Source organism: Bos javanicus, chromosome 7 (assembly GCF_032452875.1).
Source record: "Bos javanicus breed banteng chromosome 7, ARS-OSU_banteng_1.0, whole genome shotgun sequence".
NCBI classification, from domain to species: domain Eukaryota; kingdom Metazoa; phylum Chordata; class Mammalia; order Artiodactyla; family Bovidae; genus Bos; species Bos javanicus.
In genome coordinates, this window is record NC_083874.1 from 66,453,477 (window position 1) to 66,469,554 (window position 16,078).

A 16,078-nucleotide genomic window follows, 5' to 3' on the forward strand; every position below is an offset into this window, starting at 1 on the left:
CCCGCGGCCGGAGCGCGCACACCGGGGCTCCGGCACGTGGGCGCGCGGGAGGCGGCGGCCGCTGCTGCCGCTGCCGGAGCCCAAGCCCGAGCCCCAGCCGGCGAGATTACCCTCCATGCTGCGGGCTCTGCGGCCGCCTTCCGCTCTGCCTCTGGCCGGAGCCCAGCCCCGCGAGCCGGTGAAGCCGCGGAGGGGAGGACACGGACAGGAGGAGGGGCGCGGCGGGCTGGGGCGAGCCGGGTTCTGAGCAAGGGGCGCCCGCAGCCGGGAGCTCTCGCTCGCTCTCTGCTCCCGGCGCTGCTAGGGGTTCCAGGCGGCGCGACGCCGCTGCACTCTTTCTAGGCGGCGGCCAGCGGAGGTTTCCCGCAGCCGGCCCCCATTCCGCCGGCGAGTCCCTGTTTATCCCGGAGGACGCGCCCGGCCGCCCGAGCTGAAGCGAGCGCGAAGTCCGAAGTCACCCCCCCAGCGTCGCCAACTTCCCCGGGAGCCCCTCTCCCCGCCGCAGCCTGCGCCAGCCCTGGGAGCGATGCGCCCCCAGCCGGGCGGCGCGCCCTCTGCCAACTCGCCACTCATGGGATCCACCGCCCTCGGCTGCCCCGCTTGGAGCGCGTAGCCTTCGCCGCGTGGCCCGAGAGAGGAGCGAGACACCAAGGCGTTTCGTGGATTCCGCGCGCGCGCGCGCGGGTCTGCTAGGGTCTCCTGCGGGGCAGCGTCCATACCCAGGGGTGAGTAGCCCGGTCGGTCCAGGCGGCGCCCTTTCCTCCTAGGTAATTGCTTGCAAGCAAGGCAGGGAGACGGGAGAAAGTTGAGTCTCCCTGCACCTATCCTGGGATTTGGCAGCGAAACGCAACAGTGGTTCTCCAATCCGATTGCCTTCGGGGCTTCCCTGAATGCCTTCATTTCTAAACCAAGCAGGGAGACCTCTTCCGCTTCCCAAGGAGAAAGGGGGTTCCCTAGAGCAGGCCCCTGACTGTTCCCCAATCAATTTGCCATTTGGGGCTTTTCAGCCGCCCGCGCATTAAGCAGGCACCCAGCATATGCGCTTAGAGATCTGCAGCCACCTGGGCGCTCTCAGAGACCCAGGGCAGCCCGCGCCCCTAGGGGAGGTCTAAGCGTGCTTCATTATAGGCAACAGCTGGGATACAAGGAACTGTGTATGTGGGTGATTGGGAGTGGGAAACGAAGCCACAGGGGAAGGCGCGAGTGAAATTTATCTGTCACTGACGGGTAGGGTACCTTGGGTGCCCCGCTCCGCGGTTCGGGTTTGGGGGCGCAAGATCTGGGGCAGCCGGACAGAGTCCAACAGGTGGCCTGCGCGGGCTTCCTGGAGCCGGGCGCGGGGGAGGGGAACCGCTCCCTCCACAGGGCCGAGGCTGCTGCTTCTGGGGAGGGGGGGCATATGAACATGGGTAAAGAAATGAGCTCTCTGCTCTCAGGCCCGATTTGGGGTGAGTGTGTGAGGCATCCAAATGCCTCCTGTCGGAAAACAGCGGCCTCATTGTGAGCCTGACTGCGGTTTCAACTTGCAGGCAACTGAGGGGGCATTCAGCTGGGGCGACGCGGACTTGGCTGATCCTCGGATGCCAGCCCGGCCTTCTTCATGGCCCCTGTGGCGGGTATTCCAGTTCCCTAGGCTGGGCAACGAGCCAGACCTCAGCGTTTTGCTCCTCTATGTTCCCCGAAGGGGAGGGGGAGTTGCAGAAACACCCGGGCCAGGCACGAGTTTATTCTTCTTTACCTCTCTGCTGCACTTTTATCCTAAGACTCAGATGGAGGTATTGGGTTGGAGTGCCTGGGAAGGTTGTGGACAGGTGGTGTGCGTGGGTCAGTGTGAGGACAAGTCGTTTGAGAGCTGGACAGAAAGAGAATAGAGACCGTGTATCCCCCACCCACGGAGATGCACAATGACAGAGGGCGGGGCAGCGCTTTGAAAAAGTTTCTTCTGAATGCACCATCCTTCCAGTAATGTGAATGTGCAAAATACTCCAGGGGCGCTGAAACCAGTGGCACTCCAAAGTGGCATCTTCCCTTGTCAGCTGTGTGGCTTCCTCCCTCAGTTTGTTCATCGGTAGATTGGGGACAGTTATCTCTGCTCCTGGCAGAAGCCTCTCTGTCTGTAAAGGAGATACTTAAAGATGGGTGTCAGGTTGGAAGAAGTGGGAGCCACTGCGGTGAGGTGTGTGGGAAAACAAGTTGTCTGGAGGCACCATGCATAGGAGACACTCCTTTTCACTCAGATTTTGTGTTTGGAGGAGGTTGATTGGTTTTGAGGAGATTAATGGAGATTTTGAAATGCTAAAGCTTTCCCAACACCCCCTTGGCACCGCCACTCCGCTGTCTGCCAGCGAGCTGTTTGTATTATGGAAATAAAGTGACGGACACTCAAAATGCAAAAAGAACCCTCCACTGCTTGTGCTTGGTCCAGCAGTTTCTCCTTCAGGGGAGGCTCTAGGTACTACAGCGGTTTAGCTGTGCTGTTTCCACTCTGTTATTGCTACTGGTCTTTCCAGCCCCCATTTAGTGTCCCTTCCGAGGAGTTATCCTCCTCACTCCTCACTCCGGGACTCTGGCAGCAGATTGCCAAGGGTTTTTAAGTAGAGTGAGCCTCTTGATTTGTAGAGGGTGCTGGCTGATTGCACAGGGCCAGCCTGCGTGGCTGCCCAGAAGCCTGACTCCTGGAGGTTTCTTATTAGGAGGGGAGCCAGGAGCTGGGGCATCAAGAAGAAGAATGGGCAACAAGGTGTTGTGTATAACAGAGGTTGGAAAGAGAGATACATGGACAGATGCACAGAAACCAAGAAGCAGGAAAAGGAAGAGGCAGAGAGACACACACAGGCAGAACAAGGGAGGAATCAGAGAGACAAATATACAGAGGCAAAATGAGAGAGGGAAAGAGAGAAGGAAGATAGAGGGTGGATAGGGCAAAGCTTAAGAGGAGTGAGGAGTGAGAGAAGTGGGAATAAGGGAAAAGAAGGAAAAGATATCCAAAGAAAAGAACATAAGCAAAGAAAGCCTAAGGAGAAAGAGATGGGAACCAGGTAAAGAAGCCAGGTGGGGTGGAGAGGAAGGGTGGAACATAGAGGATGCAGAGGAAGCAGGAGGCACTTGCTTTTGTATTGAAGTTTTAGAAACCACACTGCCATTCCAAGGATGTTGACATAATCCACATCCTTAAGTAGCCAGCCCTGGGTTAGTGTTTGTTTCTCTGGGGAGTCGTGCATTATGCGAAATTGGACACCCACTTGGAACCCAGCTGCATTGGAGATGACAAGAAGATAAGTTTAGATTTTTGGTAAACATGCAGATGCACAAGTTCATTTACCTTCAGTGTTTTTTTTTTTTTTCCTGGGTAAACACAGGGTTGGAGAATTGAGGAGCAGGGGGCTGTATCATGAATAGCATTTGCCGCTGATTCTCTAAACCGTATTTAAGGAAGAGTCTCTTGGTAGCTTCTGAGAAAAGCACAGTACTGGACGTGTTTCCCCATGGGGTTTGAGCCAATAGGGACAGGAATGTGCTAATTTAATGAGTGCCCTGTTGATTCTAAAGCAGGGTGTCCCTGAATCACACTTTGATAAACATACTATAGGTGGAATAACACCCTTCTCTAATTTGTGCCCACGTTTCCTCTTAAGAGACACAGTTTAATGCCTCTCTCTGGTATCCTGCCCTCCCCAGAGAAGCTTTTTTCTTGTGAGTTTCTCTTGATAAAAGATAAGCCTAAGGATTGCTCAGCCAGGGTTACCTTCCCCTGAACCTCATTAATCACAGTAGCTCCAGGGGACAGCAGACAGCTCTTCTGGTTGACCTTGTCAGGGGTGTTCTCAACCAACAGGTATCAGACACTTGGCGGGGGCCCTGTCCTGGACGATCTTTGTGCACTGTGTACTTAAAACTCAGAAAAATCTATGCCACAGGCATTGTTACTGTTGTCAGCATTTTATAGTTGAGGAAGCTGAGACAAAGAAATTATTACTTGCCCTGTGAAGTTGTCTGTAACCCAGCAACTGGGAAGCAGCAGTGAGGAGATGTGACCTGGATTTGGTCGACTCCAGGGTTCAAGACCCTGATGCTGGGAAAGACTGAGGGCAGGAGGAGAAGGGGACGACAGAGGATGAGTTGGCTGGGTGGCATCACTGACTCAATGGACGTGAGTTGGAGTAAGCTCTGGGAGTTGGTGATGAATAGGGAGGCCTGGCATGCTGCGGTTCATGGGATCGCAAAGAGTCGGACACGACTGAGCAACTGAACTGAACCAGGGTTCAAGGTCCTAATGACATACTGTGCTGTCTGCTAAACCTAGTACTCCATTCTGGACTGATGGAATCAAAGATCTCAGAGATCTTTCCCAGGCACTCTCTCTCCGCACCTTATCAATTGAGAAAATTGAGAAGCAGCTTAAGAACTGCAGAGAGACTTGCCAGAGACCCTACAACCAGCAGATGTCAGAACTGGGACCTGCCCTGCTATCTCGAGTCTCAGCCCAGCCTTCTCTGCACTACACCAGTGGTTGTCATATTTGGCTGATCCTTGAGGTAAAATGAACATTTAATCAAAATGCAAGTGCCCAGACCCTACTAGAGGCTTACTGAATCAAAACCTTTGGGAAGAGAGCCCAGAAATCTGTATTTTTAGTCCCTGCCTCAACTCTTCATCTGCCTAGTACCGTTTGCCCCAGTTATTCTTTAGCTCTTGGCATCTGACGCCGTGGATCCCTTTCAAACAGCTTCGAGAGGAGAACTCCAAGCCCCTCCTGCTTCTAGCAAAACACACACAAAGTAGTATACTCTCTGCCTGCTGCAGCCCATACTGACATACCACGGATAGGGAAACAAGCTGGTCATCCTAGAGGCAACTTTGAGAGCTCTTTGGGAGGTGTAGCCATCACAGTGATGTTTGTTAGATTTGGTTTTTCCTGTGCCAAGTTGAAAGTGTTTAAGGAAGCATCGAATGCTGCTTCAGTGCATCAGTGTCAGTATTTGTAGTAATGCTTGACACAAAATGACGGTGAGCCAGGCCAATGTGCTGCTGTGTCAGAGTGTCAAGCCCTGTCTCCCAATTTAGTGGGTCTAGCTGTGGGATAAGAAAAACCGCTTTCCTCCCCTTTATTATCATGTTTTTGACTCCTCTGGGATATGTCAGTGCCTCCTTTTGCAGGTAAAAAGTTGCCATCACACCCACGCTCTTTCTAGCACACTTAAATTGTTTTCTCGGTAACCTCAACATCTTTTCCCTTCTGTTTCATTGAAAAGTGGCCAAAGGTGCCAGACATCTTGTCCAGCAAACTGTTTTGTCATCTTTCCCTTTTCAGGTCCAAATTTATTTTCTGAATCTGTTGCTTTTAACCCTGACCTCTTATTCAAGGATGGTAATTGAGCTGAGGTAGAACTGATAGGCAGCTGTGTGATACATGTGTTATAAATAACTACAGCCGTTTGTGAATGGGATGCAAACTGAGGAGCTTACACTCTTATTCTCACCGTGTCTCCATCTTTAATAATCTAGGAATATTTTGACTACTTCAGGGGGCAAAGCTGCTTTTCTGCCATGGGTGGTAGAAGTACAAGGTGGAAAGAAACACTGAATCGTTAAGACTTGGGCTGTGAATGCAGACCACTAGAGGTTAAGGCCTGCCTACACCTTGTTGGTTGTTATAACCTTGGTCTGGTTATTGAACTTGCCCGTGTCTCCATTTCTTATCTGGACATTGATGATGATAAAAAAATGTCCTTTCTATGTATGCTGCCAGGACTTATCTTGGTCAGTGACTGAAGTGCTGAGCCCAGTGTCTGGCACGTGGTGACGACTCATCTGTTACCTACTATTTACTAAACAGATGTCACATGCCAGGTTCCATTAAATTGAGGATAAAACTGATATCACACAAGTTAAGCAACTTGCCCAGGTCAACCAGATCTTAAGTGCTAGATGCCGACTTGCAACCCAGATCTGTCCTTTTAAATTCTCCTGACTTACTTCTACATTGCTATGAGTCACTGTTCTTTCCTTAAACATTAAGACAGAGTATTGCATATGAAACATACTCTAGTTTGTATTTTAATTAAACCCATTAGTAGAGTGTCAGAGCTGTTCTAGTGAGGATCTTTTGAATTTGGGGGGATAATTTTTAGGTGGTTAAATCTCCTCCAAATATTTGCTTTTGATTTCCCAGCAGTTTGGAAGAGTTTTCACGTATCCATCCCCTTCTGCTTTTGCTGAAATAACTTCTCTCTGTTTTAAAAGTCTCATTGTAGATTCTGTTTGGGAAAATCTCAATTTGACTGTTCAAGTGTTAGTTGCTCAGTCATGTCCAACTCTTTGCCACCCTATAGGACTGTAGCCTGCCAGAATCCTCTGTCCATAGAATTCTCCAGGCAAGAATGCTGGAGTGGGTTGCCATCTCCTCCTCCAAGGGATCTTCCCAACCCAAGGATTGAACTTGGGTCTTGTGCATTGCAGGCTGATTCTTTTTTTTTTTTTTGTAGGGTGACAAGATCTTTTTTTTTTTTTTTTAAATTTCTTTATTTTTAAAAATAAACCCTCCTCCCTCCTCCCTCCCCATACCATCCCTCTGGGTCGTCCCAGTGCACCAGTCCCAAGCATCAAGCATCGTGCATTGAACCTGGACTGGCATCTCGTTTCATACATGACATTTCACATGTTTCAATGCCATTCTCCCAAATCTTCCCACCCTCTCCCTCTCCCACAGAGTCCATAAGCCTGTTCTATACATCAGTGTCTCTTTTGCTGTCTCGTACAAAGGGTTATCGTTACCATCTTTCTAAATTCCATATATATGCGTTAGTATACTGTATTGGTGTTTTTCCTTCTGGCTTACTTCACTCTGTATAATAGGCTCCAGTTTCATCCACCTCATTAGAACTGATTCAAATGTATTCTTTTTAATGGCTGAGTAGTACTCCATTGTGTATATGTACCACAGCTTTCTTATCCATTCATCTGCTGATGGACATCTAGGTTGCTTCCATGTCCTGGCTATTATAAACAGTGCTGCGATGAACATTGGGGTACACGTGTCTCTTTCCCTTCTGGTTTCCTCAGTGTGTATGCCCAGCAGTGGGATTGTTGAATCATAAGGCAGTTCTATTTCCAGTTTTTTAAGGAATCTCCACACTGTTCTCCATAGTGGCTGTACTAGTTTGCATTCCCACCAACAGTGTAAGAGGGTTCCCTTTTCTCCACACCCTCTCCAGCATTTATTATTTGTAGACTTTTGGATCGCAGTGCAGGCTGATTCTTTACTGGCTAAGTCACCAGGGAAGCTGACTCTTCAAGGGCTGAATTAAAGTCTTCATAATATGTTCCTTCACTTACATTGTAATATGTACCCATTTGCTTCTTTATATCTGCTACTCAGTCTGTAAATGTTTCTTGAGATCATGGACATGGTCTCAATTGAAGTTATATCCACAGTGCCTAGGACAGTATGTGACATATAGAAAACTTACAAAATATTTTTGAATGTCTAATTGAAACTTTCAGCTAATTCTAGATGTTCCAGAAAAAGTGGTCATTGTCCTTAAATTCTAAAAGGAAAACATCCAGATGTTGGAATTGAAAACCTAGCTATATAATGTGTCCCCAGAGGCTTTAAGTTCTTTAGATGGAAGAGGAATGTTGTGATATCAGTAGTTGTTGATTAACTACCTTGGTAGCTTTGGGCAAGTTCCATCCTGATGTTGCTTAAGATGTAATTAGAAGGGACATTCTGATTTATAAATTAATGTGATTTTATCTGTACATTTAATTAGTTTCTCAGAAAGGCACTTTTGTTCCTCCGCCTAAATGTTTTAAAAATTAATAGGCTCCTGGAGTTAGAACCAAGGTTAGAGATAATCTGGTTCTACCAGCTTGTACAAGAGACAAGAAAACTGAGATTCAGAGAAGGAAAGAGATTTGCTTGGTTACCCAGCAAGTTAGTGCCAGAGGCAACGTGAGAGCCAGAGGTGTTGGCTGCTTGCTCAGGACTCTTTTTTTTTCTTTGAATTTTTGTTAGAGTATAGATGATTTACAATGTTGTGTTAGTTTCAGGTGTATAGTGAAGTGAATCCGTTATAAATGTATTCACTCTTTTTTAGCTTCTTTTTCATAAAAGCTGTTACAGAGTATTGAGTCGAGTTGCTTGTGCTATACAGTAGGTCCTTATTAGGTATCTATTTTATATAATAGTAGTACCTATATTGCTCAGGGATCTTAATGCACAGCCAAGAGTGATGAACACATCAGTGGTGAGCCACTTGTTTGCTTTGAAGGCATGCTTGCAAGCCTTCTGCATGTATAAAGCCTGAACTTTGCAAAATTTCAAGATAAAGCTCATACTGAGAAGGAGGAAAGAGGGACTAAATGATTTGCTTTCAGGGCAAATCCCAAGTGTCAGAGACATTTGTGGAAGAGCATCCTGGCAGGTCCTACATTGGTAAGCTTGTGGATTTCTGGGATTCCCAGTCTGCTTTCCAAACAAGGAAATATGACCTGACAGGGATCTTTCTTTGATGTTATCGAGGGTGATATTTGAAGGAGACATGGAAGATGTATGGAAGTTCATTGCCAAGCCCCTGACATAGGGGTGTTGGCAGAAGAGCAGTTCAGATCACTCTTCCCTTCCTTTTTAGTGCTTTTGTTTTTTAAAAGATGGACGCAGTCACATTAAGACCCTTCTCTCTACCTCTGGGGTGCCTTGGAGTCTGACTAAATAGACCAGCCTAAATATATCCTCAGACACAGAACTGTGTGCAGTGTACTCTGACGTTGTTAACACACAGATCTTTATCACTTGGTGTCAATATTATGGAGACAGTTAAGACACAGATCATTGGTGCAATATATTGTGGATGATCCTTTGGAAACATTATAATTAGTGCTGACAAGGCAGTAGAAATAGCTCAACACAGCACCTTCCCTGCCTCCCAAAAGGCTTGCCAAGGCAACCCAAAGTAACAAGACTTTGATTATTCAAGGAGAGAAGGCACAGTTAAGAATTCTCTTTGCCCCTCAACTGTAGTCATTCTGAGATTATTGGTGCTGTATTTTGTATTTTTTGTTGGGGGGTAATTGATTTACAATATTGTATTGATTTCTGTCGTACATCAACGTGAATCAGCCACAGGTATACATATGTTCCCCACCTCCTGAACTCCTCTGCCGCCTCCTACCCCATCCTACACCTCTAGGTTGATACAGAGCACTGGGTTGAGCTCCCTGAGTCACACAGCACATCTCTTCTTGCTATCTATTTTACATATGAGTGAGGTAAGCCAGAAAAAGAAAGACAACTATTAATGCATAGGTGTGGGATCTAGAAAGATGGTACTGATGAACGTATTTGCAGGGCAGCAATGTGCTGTTTTTGCTTTGCTGTCCAATAGCTGGGTGCAAGGGAGAGGCACCTCTTTTTGTAGCCTTAGCACCAGAATGAGTTGCTCCCTTCTCTAGCCCGTCTGGCTGCTTGCAGTTCCTCTACTTGAAATAGTTTGGGATTTTCCATGGTCTTCTATTAAAATGCAGAACTTCCTATGTAGATATCAGTTAGCTGCTTTAGCTGCATAGACCTAACATTCCACCATATACTTGTCATTTTATGGAACCATTTTGACAAGTATTAAGGACCACCAGCACATCAGTTACTATTTCTGTTGATGGTGCTAATGTTTGGGTTTATTAAGGACCTAGGGGAATGGCTACCCATTCCAGTATTCTTGCCTGGAGAATTCCATGGACAGTGGAGCCTGGAAAGCTACTGTCCATAGCATATCAAAGAGTCAGACATGACTGAGTGACTAATGCTAACACTATTTGTGGTTGAAAGGCTCTATGGAGGGGCAGGATCAGTGATGAGGGCCCTGTGGCTCTCTTCTGTGAACCTTTACAGACTTTTTGACCAAATGACTGGGGATAAGATCCTGGGGGATAGAAGAAGCATTGATGCCAACTTGGGTGTCTTTTACTCCTATACATGTTTCTCTCTAGACCACTTCCTGCTTCACAACCCAGAGGGCATTACTCTTACATTTAAGGGCATTAGTGCAAGCACCAATGAAAGTCTGGTTTTCACGTGCTTCATGTGCAAAGACCCCTATTCTAGAAACTCTGATGATTTTTTGTTGGGATGGGGGCAGAATTTTTTAAATTGGTGAATTTTAATTTTTTAACATTGCATATGAGTAGTAAAAATGTAAACTGTACAAATTGGTAAGAAATACGCATTCTTTCGTCCCTGATCCCAGTTCCTCTTTTCCTAGTACAAGCATGTATCCAGAGTCTTCTGTTTTTTCTTTGCTGTATGTAGGAACAAAAAGCATGTGTTTTTTCTCTTTCACATATATAGCATGTATGCTCTACCTTTTTTTCTTTTAATTTAAATCGTACATCATAGTGATAGTTAACATAAGTTTATATTGAGCTACTTAGCTGTAGTAAAGTGTAGTGATTGAGAAACTGCAGGGCTAACCTGCCTCTTGTGTGTGAGTGAGTGAGAGAGAGAGAGAGAGAGAGAATGGGGGAGGGGAGGGAAGGACATGTGGGGCTTTTTGTACCATGTAACTACCAGCAGTTATTTGTTGAAGACCTATTGTCCTTGGGATCCTGGGAAGACAGGGGAAGTGAAGACATTGCTTTTATTCCTGAAGAATCCAGAGCCATCATTTATTTACTCCAAACAGTTGGAGAATGATAAGCAATTGTGTGTTACTGAGACTTAAGCCATATGCTGTCTAGGAGGTATCTGCTATGAGATCATTCCCTGCAAAAAAGGAAAGTGTGTACAGAGGCCCTGGAGTGGAACTGTGAGTGTCACAGTCAAGAACCAGCAGGGAAGTTAGTGGTGCTTGAAGTAGAGGACTGCAGTGGCACATGTTGACTCCTAATGTACAGGCGTGTAACAGGAATAAAATATTCCATCTAACCTGCCTCAGCTAGGTGTCTATAGAAGGTTTAAAAAAGGCTGTGTGACTATTTCCAAGGTATGAGACAATAGATTTTACTTTACAGAGTCCAGGATTTTTCAGCATAACTCTCCTGCCTATTATCCTAGTGAGTTTGAGGGAAACATAAAAATGTACCCTGGAAACAGGTGTTCAATGAAGGAACATACACTTGAACAAATGAACTAATTAGAAAGTGAACTCACTAGTTTGGTTTGTGAAAAATAATGGAAGAGACATGCAACTCCATCCTGATTAGAAAGCAGGAAGTTTCTGAATGAAGCAAGTTTTAAGTTATCACCTGGGATATGACATACCAGCCAAAGTGGGGAGGAAATTTTATTTCATACTCAAAATTACAGGTTTTTTCCTTTTTAAAATCAGTTGTTTGGATGGCAGTAGAATGAAATTAAACAGCACAGAGGATTCCAATTCCAGTTCCAGTTCAGTCGCTCAGTCGTGTCCAGCTCTCTGCCACCCCATGAATCGCAGCACGCCAAGCCTCCCTGTCTATCACCAACTCCCAGAGTTCACTCAGACTCACGTCCATTGAGTTGGTGATGCCATCCAGCCATCTCATCCTCTGTCGTCCCCTTCTCCTCCTGCCCCCAATCCACCCTCCCCTATCCTACCTTAATGAAGGTTTTGGTGTGATTGTCTCAGTGTTACTCTCAACAGCTCAAAGAAATAGAGAGCGGCTGTATCAAAATGCTTGAAATGTATCAGTATTGTTTTGCATGACACATTTTTAACAAAAAAAGTGTCTCTTAATGCCCTGCTTTTTATTTGTATGCATCATAGTGAAAAGTGTTATAAAGGACCACTTGATTTTGAGAAAATATTTATATTGGATGCTTTCTGTGTGTTTATTTCTCTTAAGAAAAAAATAGTAATGGAAACATTGTCAGTCTGGGTGAGTTCTTTTTCAGATGCAAGATCACTCACACTGAAATCTTTTTGTACTCAATTTGTGCCTGCCAGTCTTAAAAGAGGGCAGTCAGGATAATATGATAAACTGGCCCGTGTGTTCAATCTTAGCTCATCAGAGCTGCGCCAGAATTGACATTTTTGTACAGTATGGCTTGATGCTCTGATTACAAATTGGTCCTGAGTAGCTAGACTCTTTGTAATTTTATTCACTGAGGGATTGTGCTTGTATCATTAGGTCTGTTTTGATTTTGAAACCTGGAGGAGGAAATATACTTCTGGTCCCCTTTCTTATTTAAGCCAGTGTGTGAGAGAGATTCATATGGAAACAAACGTAATTTATTGTATGCAAAAATAAGAGTTTCATCTTCCTTCAAGGCAGTGATGATAGCATTTCTCTGCCCATTTCTTCTCTTCCTTCCCTTTTTGCAAAAGCAACTGAAATTGTAGTTTTACAAAGGATATTAAGTATTTATTATTTCTCATTGTTGATTTTACTTGTGGTAAGTGGATGGATTATTTTGGAAAAGAGTAGATCTCTAATTGTAGGTCTTTTGGGCTTGTTGTCAAGAATTCTCTTTTTAATTCAGTTGTATGAATTGTTTACACAGTGAAATTACTGAGTATTTTTTGATCAAGAACCTTTTGTGCTTAGGGTCTTGGGAGAATAAAAGACAAGTAAATACAATGCTTTCTGTCCTTGGAAAACCTGGAGATGACATGTATTTACCCAGAGCAGATTGAGAATGTTGAACTATTGCACATAATTAAGAGTTAAATTGGATGTTACGGACAGTGAATCCACTAGGATTCAGAGAAGGAAGTGATTAGCTAGGAACAACATAATTGGGTGACATTTCCAACGTGTCATCAGAGAACCACCGTGTAATAAATAGACAAGTGGACAGTTTTATATGATATTACACACCCTGAACTCTTGCAACAATAAACTAAAATGATTATTTTATACTGTCACTTGATATAGCCTACTTCAAAGGCTATAAACCTAGATTTCCATGTTTTACTATGCTTGGAGCAAACAAGGGAAATCTCTAGCCCTTCATGTACCCAACAAACCTTGAACTGAACCCCCAGTGACAAATACTGAGTAAGGAACAAGTAAGAAAGACCAGAATTATTCTGCATGTGATACTCGTAGCTCTGTTTCTGAGGATCAGCCTTGAGTAAGCCAGTTGTAAACTAGAAGGTAAGGAATCTGAACCTGGCTCCCAAATAATATCAGGACCTGGAAGGAAGGGGATGAAGTGGTTCTAGGTTCTAGACTATAGGAGCCCCACAGGGAAGATAAAAAAAAAAAGTGATTTCACAATCAAAGATGGTAGAAATATACAGGAAAACCAACCATTATCGGTGAGAATATCAGAAGGGAGACAAAACAGAAAACAGACTTAATTCCCTGAGATTTTCAAGTATTTGAATGATCACATATAGAATTAAAAAAATTTGGTATGACTCTTTAAAGGAATAAAAAGAAATTATTTAAAATACAGGCATGCATATCGTCAATCTAGTTAGAAACTTGTCAGTTTTATGAGACATCTCAAAGGTTTACAGATCCTGTATTTTGTTCTTCAAAAGACATATAGAGATAAGCTATGAACCAAAATATTTTTTTGAAAAACATGTAAATGATGAAAAGTCATGACTAGAATATATAAAAAGCTATCATTAAATAAGAAAAAAAATAGCCTAATGGGCTTCAATAGGAGTTACCCTGAAAAGAAACAAATAACCAGTATACATATGAAGAATTATGTGACCTCATAGTACCTGGGGGAATGCAAAGAGAGACATCACTGAATTCTCATTTATATTTGCTAGATTAGAATAGATTAAGAAGTCCGAAAACGTGAAGCGTTGGAGAGAACTTTAATACACTGATTTGAGGAATGCAATCATTTAGAAATATCCTGTGGCATTTGCTTGTGACTTTAAACATTGGTCTACTTTATGACTCAGCAATTCCACTCCTAATGTATATCTCCTCCAGGTATTTTGATCGTGTGTCACAATTGACACATACCAGAATATTCATAAAAGCACTGTTTATAATAACAAGAAAGTGGAAATAACCAAAATCTCCATTAGTAGGAGAGTGAATAAATTGTGAAATATTTATGCAGTGGGTTATATGGCAGAGAAGAAGAGTGAGTTATAACTATATACACTAACCTGGAGATGAATATAAAAACATTGAATAAAATTATATTATTTATGGTATATCACCTATAGCAACTTTGTGTTTTCTTCAAGGAACACTAAAGTTATTTTTTATTTTTTTAAAGGAAAGAAATGTAAACAAAGTTCAGGATATGGATGATAGTGGTTTCTTCTTGGCGGCAGGCAACTGAATAGAATAGGACGAGGATGTGGTAAATGGAGTCCTGGGGTGTCCACCTTTTAGAAGCAAAGGGTTTAGGGGTTTTGCTGACCTTTATCTCTGGAAGTGTGGCTACTGGAATTGACTTTCAGAAGAGGGACTCTCACTGCTTAGCTAGATTTGGGAAGCTTTTGTTCTAGTGCAAAACTCCCACTGATCTTTTTGTATGGATTTTAAACCCTCTGATAGTGGCTACAGAACAACTGGTCTTCCTTGGAGAGTAGGGACCTTTTATTGGCACTTATGAACTCAGTGTTGTTATTTCCATTTTATTTTATTTTTTTTGTTATTTCCATTTTAAAGAGAAGATGGTTAACTATTTGCTTATGAGTTGCCAGCTACAAAGACCTAGGGCTGGGATTTGAACCCCAGCTTTTTGGCTTTACAGTTTACCATCAACATAAGATAGTTATTCCTGAATTATAGCACTTGTCATATTCCATGTTAGAAGGTTATAAGATTATAATAAGATAATCTTTATTGGAAGCCTTAGAGTATTTTCCCTAGCCTACTAATGTTACTCCCTGTCTCCCTGTCTTGATAAAGTGGCACCATTTGTGCAGACCAGAAACCCAGAATTATCCTTGACATTTCTAAACATTTCACCCTGTCTCTAGTCAATCAGACTCTTAACATTCCTAAACAATTTTACAGCCTGACCATTGGTCTTTGTCTCTACTTGGTTGCCTGAAGAACCTTTAAAAACAGGCAAATCTGATTCTGATATTTTTGGCCACCAAAATTAACATTATTCTATTATTTTCATTTGACCTTAGGGTAGGAATCATATCCTTTTCCCCCCTCTTCACCTTATCTCACCCTACCTGCCACCCCTCATTGGTTATACAGATCCTCTCCCTAACCCCAGTCTCTTGCTTATTCCTGCCACAGGGCCTTTGCATGTGCTATTTGATTGAAGATTTGAACCATCTGACTATATTACTGGCTGCCCTCCCCTGTTAAGTTCATTCACTAACTCCCAAGTCATAGCCTCAACATTCTTTAGGGTTTCAGCTCCTGAACTGGCTCTTTCTCTTTCATCAAAACTACTGGTCATAATTCTTGATGATTATAATCTCTGTTGTAGAAAATTTCCTCATTATCCTGGTCATTCTCCTCCTTCAGAGAATCTTGTTCTCCATCCTACCTTATCTGATTGTTACCTTAGCCATGCCCTAGGCTTATGGTTCTCAAATTTTGGTGTGCATCACAATCACCTTGGAGACTTTTTATTTATTTACTTAACATATTTATTGATTTATTTGGCTTCATTGAGTCGTAGTTGCACCATGCAGGATCTTCTTGGCCTCAGTGGGATCTTTTGTTGTCGCATGTGGCCTTCTCTAGTTGTGGCGCATGGGCTCTGGACCTCCTGGGCTTAGTAGTTGGGGTGTGTGGGCTTTGTTGCTCTGTGGCATGTGGGATCTTAGTTCCCTGCATTGCAAGGCAGATTCTTAACTATGGATCACCGACAAAGCCTCAGGGACTTTTAAAAATAGAGTCCCGAGTTCTCCACTCCAGAATAATGACCTTAAGTCTGAGGTGGGCTGGAGAATTTGCTTTTCTAGCAAGTTCAGAGTGATGCTAGTGCTGCAGATCTGAGGGCCACACTTTGGGAACCTCAGTGCTGCATCTTGTCCTCTGCAACAACTGCCCCACATCTGTGATCTGAATTTTAAGCATCTCACTAAGTGCCATATTCTAACTCTTTAGCTTAGTCTTTTACTTCTTCTAGTATCTTCCCTTCAATGATTCTTTGAAAAACCCCACTCTCTAATCGGATATAAGAAAGTGCAGAGTTTTGTAATTA

The 16,078-nt window shown here is 43.9% G+C and overlaps 1 protein-coding gene across 2 annotated transcripts in view; it reads left to right on the top strand.

Moving 5' to 3' along the window:
- Positions 1–634: 634 nt before the first annotated feature.
- SGCD (sarcoglycan delta) overlaps positions 635–16,078 on the top strand; it is a 1,108,732-nt gene continuing 1,093,288 nt past the window's right edge. The window contains exon 1 of one of the 2 annotated variants that reach the window (XM_061424150.1): positions 635–725. The gene's annotated coding sequence lies outside the window, so the exon portion shown is untranslated. The remainder of the gene's footprint in view (positions 726–16,078) is intronic. The other variant, XM_061424148.1, reaches the window with a different exon arrangement.